The sequence below is a fragment of the Rutilus rutilus genome (genome assembly GCF_951802725.1).
Source record: "Rutilus rutilus genome assembly, chromosome: 6".
NCBI lineage: Eukaryota > Metazoa > Chordata > Actinopteri > Cypriniformes > Leuciscidae > Rutilus > Rutilus rutilus.
Window position 1 is genome coordinate 33941903 of NC_140214.1, and position 7489 is coordinate 33949391.

General features: G+C 39.2%; 1 long non-coding RNA gene across 2 annotated transcripts; it reads left to right on the plus strand.

Moving 5' to 3' along the window:
- The first annotated feature begins 482 nt into the window (after positions 1-482).
- Positions 483-2754, plus strand: LOC311291973. Of its 2 annotated transcripts, none has more exons than XR_014627641.1 (5): positions 483-830; positions 1488-1621; positions 1804-1866; positions 2035-2129; positions 2498-2754. It is a non-coding gene; the product is annotated as an uncharacterized lncRNA (long non-coding RNA). The 2 variants fall into 2 exon arrangements; XR_014627642.1 differs by lacking the exon at positions 483-830 and adding an exon at positions 955-1099.
- The last annotated feature ends 4735 nt before the right edge of the window (positions 2755-7489 follow it).

Below are 7489 nucleotides of genomic sequence, written 5' to 3' on the forward strand. Positions count from 1 at the left end.
ACGTTCCAACATCCAAACAATGCTGATCAATTAACTGTTGAAAAAGTGTTGATACATGAATAATGATACAACGTTGAAAGATCAACTCTGAATTAAACGTTTGTTAAGTAACATTAATTCAACGTCAAAACAACGTTGAACACTAAATGGTTGTAGTGGTGTTGTTAACTCACGGATTCAACATAGAAATAAAAATATTTGTTTTAGTTGTACGTCAAATCAACATTGTTTTTTTACAACCATGACTTTTAAACATTTTGTTGAAATATATCAATAGAAAAATAACGTTGTTCCAACATCCAAACAATGCTGATCAATAAACTGTTGAAAAAGTGTTGATACATGAATAATGATACAACGTTGAAAGATCAACTCTGAATTAAACGTTTGTTGAGTCGTGATAAAAGCGCTTTCTAACGTTACATCTTTTCTTTTTTTTTTTCTTTTTTTTTTGCATAACACATTTGTCACAATTTGCCGAAAAAAGAAATTGATCTTGTAATACATCATTTAGATACAATTCATGTTTTCATAAGGAATAAAAAATAAAAATAAATACACATCAGCCAAAAGAGAATTGAGACGCTTTCTACATCTCCTGGCGTACTTTGAGAGCAACTCCAGTCTGATTGATCATTTTGGAATATCGTTCAACACAAGAGCTTGATTGGAGGACGGCGGTTGTCCATCACACAACTGTGATTCTATTGGCTCTGACGGTTCCAGACAACACCCGATTGCGCATGCGCGAAGTGGGTCTGTGTTGTCATCGTCAGGCAGATTCTGACCTGGACGGGTTCGGAATGAATTTGGTGGTAACATCTCAAACGGTAAGCAAAGTTTTTGAAGTCACATTTTATAACTAGAAAATTCCTAAATAAATGTTGTGTGTGCCTGACTCTGTCACATATATTAATATGGGCGTCGTGACGTCATACTTGGCGTGGCGGCCATGTTGATGGCCTCGCGAATGTAAACATACAGCAAGTCGAACGAGGAGAAACAGAGTAGGGAGAAGAAAAGAAAGAAAAAAGATGCTAGAATCCCGAAAAGGATGTGGAATTTACCGGGATACGTTAAATGGGGAAACCAGGGACCAGTATGTGGACAAATTTTCCTGTAAAATATCCCGTATTTTAATACCTTACTCTCATAACATTAATGTTAGCCCTTCCATCGGACCTGTCAGTCTCTGCACTGTTGTCCTGTTTCTACCCCCTTGCCCTTTCAGCGAAACAGATGTTTTCAAAGCATCGTTTTGCTTACTTGAAGTCAACCTTAGCGTGATATTGGCCTTTTTAAGATAACAGCGTGGTTGTTGTGAGAGCACGATTTCATGCCAATCTGTAAGCAAAGTCACGTTAGACCTAGCTTCACAACTCGCATAGTTAATGCTGCAGTTTTGTAGTACGAATTTTTGCTGTCAGCAGAGGGATAGCAACAGAAAGATGAATGTTGAAATTTTCATTTTTCGGGATATTTTATAGGAAAATACTATACGGGAAGACAGCGGGACAAGAGCTCTGCTGGAACAAGTTATGAAGTGAAGCCGGCAAACACTGAAGAAGAGCTTGAAGCTTTAGAGAATCACTTGGAGGACAAGAATGAGGGAGTAGAACTGGTAAGTTTTAAATAATTAATCTTGTAAAGTGCTGGCAAAGTTTCATTATGACAATTGGCTTGTTCACTTTGGTGACCACTACAAACTCCTCGTCCTCATCATGTGCCTGCTTTGTGGAGGTCTGACTCTGACCACATTTTCTGGTTATAATTTTAATTTCTTGTTTCTTGTTCTTTTCCGAGTAAACAACTGAAGATGTTGGGAGGCGTTGATGCTGCAGACCATGTGAAGAAGTCAATGGCTGCGTAAGTAACTTTATGTTCCTTTTTTGCATTAGTTTACAGTGATGTTCCCTGTCATATACTCTGTCATGCACTCCCCCCACACACCCACTTACTCACTCTCTGCTACATTTTCATAATGAACTTGATTGCAATATAATATTCTAATATAAATCTGTTTAACCATGGCAGAACTATGACAAATAAAATGATGGCCATAATGAGCCTCAGAGGAAGAAGTGGGAAGGTTGCCTTCATGAAGACCCGTCTCTACAAGATAATCTGTGGTGAGTTTGCTTTAACATAGTAGTTTTGTAACAGTGTTTTAAATAATTGAATATAGTAAGCAGAATAATAATTCATAAGAAATGAAGAAATCATTTTAGTTGGAGGACTCTACAGAGCATGGTCAAATATTATATACAGTACTCCATTCTGGGCTCTAGACTAACTTCTCTACCGGCAGCACTGGTTACTACCAACTGCCTTTTGTTGCTTGCCCAAGCACATGATTATCAATGACCTTGCACATTGATCAATACTAATTTATATACTTGAAACATTGGCAATTCCACAAAAGTTGATATTTGCAAAATATTTTAATTTGAGAGGTTAACGTTTGCTAATACTGATCTGTCCCCCCCCCCCTCATCAGACGCTGTCTTGAGCTCATTTGATACAACTACAACAAAAGTAGACGAATACATGGCCAAATACTTGAAATATGCACCAGAGAGGATAGGTGGCGGTGGCAGAAAGAAGTAACAAGAAGGGAAGATTTAACCAGCCGTGTTCAATGTTGCCCAATGTTTGGGCCGTTTTTCTAAAGGTTAAAGTTCGACACGTGTAAAATGATGTTGTGTGAAATGTTGGCACACTTGCAGCCATGCAATAAAGCATGTTTCTTACGTCAGTGAAATGTCTTTATTAATCTTCTTCCTGGTCTTGCTTTGACCAATTGGCTTCTTCCTAGCTGACTGTTCAACGTTGATTAGATTGACGTTGTAATGACATTGCTATTTCAACGTTGATTAGATTTGCAAAATCTAAACTAAAATCAATATTGATTCAACGTTGGCAAATTCACCTATGTTGAGAAACGTGACGTTGGAATGACGTTGCTATTTCAACGTTGATTAGATTGACGTTGGAATGACGTTTCTATTTCAACGTTGATTAGATTGACGTTGGAATGACGTTGCTATTTCAACGTTGATTAGATTGACGTTGGAATGACGTTGCTATTTCAACGTTGATTAGATTGACGTTGGAATGACGTTGCTATTTCAACGTTGATTAGATTGACGTTGGAATGACGTTTCTATTTCAACGTTGATTAGATTGACGTTGGAATGACGTTGCTATTTCAACGTTGATTAGATTGACGTTGGAATGACGTTGCTATTTCAACGTTGATTAGATTGACGTTGGAATGACGTTTCTATTTCAACGTTGATTAGATTGACGTTGGAATGACGTTTCTATTTCAACGTTGATTAGATTGACGTTGGAATGACGTTTCTATTTCAACGTTGATTAGATTGACGTTGGAATGACGTTGCTATTTCAACGTTGATTAGATTGACGTTGGAATGACGTTGCTATTTCAACGTTGATTAGATTGACGTTGGAATGACGTTGCTATTTCAACGTTGATTAGATTGACGTTGGAATGACGTTTCTATTTCAACGTTGATTAGATTGACGTTGGAATGACGTTTCTATTTCAACGTTGATTAGATTGACGTTGGAATGACGTTGCTATTTCAACGTTGATTAGATTGACGTTGGAATGACGTTGCTATTTCAATGTTGATTAGATTGACGTTGGAATGACGTTGCTATTTCAATGTTGATTAGATTGACGTTGGAATGACGTTGCTATTTCAACGTTGATTAGATTGACGTTGGAATGACGTTGCTATTTCAACGTTGATTAGATTTGCAAAATCTAAACAAAATCCAACGGTTATCCAACACTGACACCTGACGTTGATTCAACGCTGACTCTACGTTAAAATGCCAGCTGGGAACATGACGTATGAAGAGTACGAGAAACATATTGATTCTATTTCTACATCAAGTTCAATATTCATGGAGAGACGACCACAGGACTGCTGGGTGAACGGCTATAATCCAATGTTGTTAAGAGCCTGGGATGCAAACATGGACATACAGTTCATTCTGAACCCCTACAGCTGCATCATGTATATTGTCTCATACATTTGAACATGCTGAACATGAGATGAGTGATTACCTTAAGAAAGTGATAAAAGACTCGAACCATGATAACCTGTCTGAACGTGAGTGCATGAAGCAGATCATGAATGCATATTCAAAGAACAGAGAAGTCAGTGCTCAGGAGGCAGTCGCTCGCACATGCAGTCTGAAATTAAAATCATCATCACGTGCTGTCATATTCATACCTACTGATGACCACGCTGTAAAGATGAGTTTACCAATGAGGTGCTTGGAGAGCATGGATGATGACATAGAGAATGTGTGGATGACAGGATTGCCAGAAAAGTACAAGGCCAGACCAAACAGACCTGAATTTGAGAACATGTGCATGGCTGAATTTGCAAGTGAATACCGCATTGTTTATGCAGGAAAGACAAAAGGTAAAAATGTTTTGCCACTTCAAAAAAACTTGGGACACATACAGAAAAGAACCAGGGGAAAACCTGCTGTCATCAGATTTGCCCGTTTTTCACAGCAGAAAACCCCAGAAAAATTCTATAGAACTTTTCTAAAGCTTTACTTGCCATATCGCTCAGATGAGCAGCTGAAGTCGGCCAGATTCCAGACATATGAATCATTTTATGCATTCGCTTCAGTAAAACTACCAGGAACTGATGAACTGCAGCGTGTGTACAATATTGTAAACGAAAACCGTGAGAAATATGAAAAGCATAATGAGTCTATAGAACAGGCAATTGAGGATTTTGAACAGAATGGTCCCGTTGAAGATGCATGGACTACATTGGCTCCAGCAAATGAAATGGTCCGTTTGGAGAGCATATCAGAACATGAACCCACTGATCCTAATGATGTGAACGAGCAGGAGGATATTCCTGAATACACAGCATCTACCTCTGTCAGTAACACAGCCATGCCACTCGTGGAAGCTGCCCAGCTGAATCCTGCACAAATTCGCAAAATGTACCAGAGTTTGAATCAAACACAAGCTTCCATATTTTATGCAGTCCGAGACTGGTGCAAAAGATGTGTCTCTGGTGAAAACCCACAACAGTTTCTGTATTTTTTGAATGGAGGAGCAGGAGTTGGTAAATCACACGTTATCAAATCTATTTATGCTGAAGCAACTAAGATTTTGCTTAGGCTTCCATGCATACGAGAGCATACTGACATTTCCAAGCCAACTGTTCTTTTAGCAGCATTCACAGGAACTGCAGCATTTAACATCTCAGGTAAAACACTGCACTGTCTTCTGAAACTCCCAAGAAACTTGAAGCCTCCATACCAAGGCCTGGGAAACAGCTTGGATGAAATCAGGGCAGACCTTTCTAATACACACATTTTAATTATCGATGAAATATCAATGGTGTCAAAACAGTTGTTTTCCTATGTGAACTGGAGACTGCAACAGATTAAGGGAAACAAGAAACTTTTTGGTGGCTTATCTGTATTAGCTGTGGGAGATTATTATCAATTACCACGTGTGGGAAGAGCAAAACCACTCTGTGTGTATGAGGACCATGTGCTGGACTACTGGACAGATCATTTTCAAATGACAACTATGACACAGATCATGAGACAGAGAGATGATCTTGCATATGCTGAGTTGCTCAACAGACTGAGAGTAAAAAAGAAGTACGAGAAGCTGACGGATGCAGACAGGTGCATGTTAGAAACTGTGATAAGATCCTCCCCTGAAGAGTCACCTACTGATGCATTACACATCTATGCAACCAATAAAGAGGTAGACAATCACAACAGTGAAGCCATTTCCTCCCGCTTTTCAAATGTCATTACCATAAATGCACATGATTACAAAAAAGATCCCCGAACAGGAGAAATGAAAAGACAAGCGACACCATTTAAAGGAGACAATCGTGACCTTATTGACACACTACAGATTGCTATTGGTGCACGAGTGATGCTAACCAGAAATATTGATGTGGGCGATGGACTGGTTAACGGCACTTTTGGGAAAGTGGCCCAAATAATAACCCATACCCGAGACGGATTTGTTCAATTAATTGGTCTTCATTTAGATAATGTGACTGCTGGAAAAAAAAACATAGCAACAAAGCACCTGATGGAGATGACAACATTGTCTATATTGAGAGGTCAGAGGAACCACTGAAAAGAAAAGGAACAATGCGAAGACAATTTCCCATGAAGCTTGCTTTCGCATGTACCATCCATAAAGTGCAAGGAATGACGACTGACCGCGCTGTTGTATCTCTGAAGCACATATTCGAATCAGGCATGGCATACGTTGCACTCAGCAGAACAACATCACTCAGTGGACTGCACATTACTGACTTTGATGAAAAGAAAATTTTCTGTGATCCAAAAATAAGTGCCTCCTTGGAGAACATGCCAAGAGCGGATTTTCACAGTATCCAGCCCATCTTACATATTGTACAGGATTCCAACCTGAATTCAGCTCTTAAAATCATTCACCATAACACAGAGGGACTGGAGTGTCACATGGATGATTTAAAATGCCACCATGAGCTTCTCTTGGCTGATGTTTTGTGCCTCACTGAAACACACCTGTCAGGCTCAGCTGTTCCTGCACATCTACATCTGGATGGATACACCATGTACAAACGCAACAGGCATGCATCCTACACAAACTATACACATTTGGCAAACAAGAACGGTGGTGGAGTGGCCATTTATGTGAAGAACAACTTTCAAGTTTGTCCTCTGATGTACATACAGAATGTTACTGACTTGGAATATTTGGTTTTGAAGATAGAAGCCCCCAAACAAGCACTTCTTGCTGTAATCTACAGACCACCAAGTTATAATTTGGCAGAGTTTTTGGCACACCTGAACGCCCTCTTGACATCTCTGGAGATCATTGATTTCAGGCCTCTAATCGTCTGTGGCGACTTCAATGAAGATCAGCTTTCTCGTTGCAACAAACCTATTCTGAATTTGTTTGAAGATAAAGGATACACACAGTTAAAGGGATAGTTCACCCAAAAATGAAAATTCTGTCATCATTTACTCTCCCTCAAGTTGTTCCAAACCTGTATGACTTTCTTTCTTCTGCTGAACACAAAAGAAGATATTTTGAAGAAAGTCGGTAACCAAACGACTGATGGACCCCATTGACTTCCATAGTAGGAAAAAAAAAATACTATGGATGTCAATGGGGACCAGCAACTGATTAATTACCAACCTTCTTTAAAATATCTTCTTTTGTGTTTAGCAGAAGAAAGGAAATCATACAGGTTTGGAACAACTTGAGGGAGAGTAAATGATGACAGAATTTTCATTTTTGGGTGAACTATCCCTTTAATCAGCACCGGGACAACAGAAAAAAACACTCTTCTAGATCCTGTATTCATAAGCGGCGCACACTCAAACGTCAGAGCAGGAGTTCTACAGACGTATTACAGCTATCATGATCCGGTCTATTGTGTTTTAGAGTAGAAACATCAAA